The sequence below is a fragment of the Podarcis filfolensis genome (assembly GCF_964270895.1).
Source record: "Podarcis filfolensis genome assembly, chromosome: 11".
Lineage (NCBI taxonomy): Eukaryota > Metazoa > Chordata > Lepidosauria > Squamata > Lacertidae > Podarcis > Podarcis filfolensis.
Window position 1 is genome coordinate 22,215,214 of NC_139613.1, and position 1,196 is coordinate 22,216,409.

Here is a 1,196-nt window from a genome sequence, read left to right on the forward strand (position 1 = left end):
ATTTGAACCACCGACCTTCTGATCGGCAAGCCCTAGGCTCTGTGGTTTAACCCACAGCACCGACTGTGCTTACACCTCCTCAATTTAAGATGCATGTTGTTTACCAAACAACCTTGTATTTTTAAGCATACTACTTTGCAATTCCTATTAAAAGGCAATTTTTGTATGAGAAAAAGGAGAAAGCAACTATTACCAGTTCTAGAGACCTTACTTCCCAGTCTATCTTGTGTTCATGCAGAAAAATGATACATTTCTTATAGTTTTAGACTGGTTTTTGTCATAAGAGAATTAAAACTTCAATGCAACAACAACCAGAACCCTGATCTGTTCTTTCCCCTCAGACTCTTGACACTTTTTTAATCAGCCTGAGTTCCAAAAACAACAAGGAAATATAACTAAAGGGGCAAAGGCAAATTCTCAATATATGTAAAGCACTGACCAAGCACCACAGCTTGTCAGCAACAAACTATTAACTACCATAACAATAAGAACAAAAATAGTATTCATATGTAGCTGTAAATGAGTTTCAGTGCTACTCTCTAAAAATGGAATGTAGTGCCTTAATTTATCTAGAATGTCCATCTTTAGTGTTAACAAAATATATGAACTTCATTGGTTGCATTCCAAACTTCATTACAGATCCCAATCATTTCAAGGACTGGTTCATTAAAAAAACCAGGGTTCATCACCAATGGCTTATCCAGATGAGAAAACTGGAAGCTTCAAGCTAGTGAAAGGGAAACACGTCACATTTTGCAATCTCTTAAAAGTTTTCCAAAGGCCTTTTTCTTATGGTATATGCAACAAAATATTTTATCCTACTTGAAGCTAATAAATGAAACCGACATCTCAATTTGCAAAATACCATATCCAAAATAAGAACAGAAAATTACACAAGGAGCTCATGCAGCTGTTAATTTTATATGAACATAAATTGCAATCCAGTGTTGAACCTTGATAGAATTGAGTTCACATTGTGGTGTTCCTGGGGCAAATAACTCTCACAACCTTATCAACATCACAGGATTGTTGTGATGATGCAGCAATATAACCCTGTTTATCTTTTACTTTGATCAATCTTAGCAGGAACTTTCCTATATATTTCAATATCGGTCAGATAAATGTAATACATTCATATTTTGTTTCCCAGTTATGCTGTCTGAGCCAAAACAATGATTTGAAAGTTCAGCTGAATA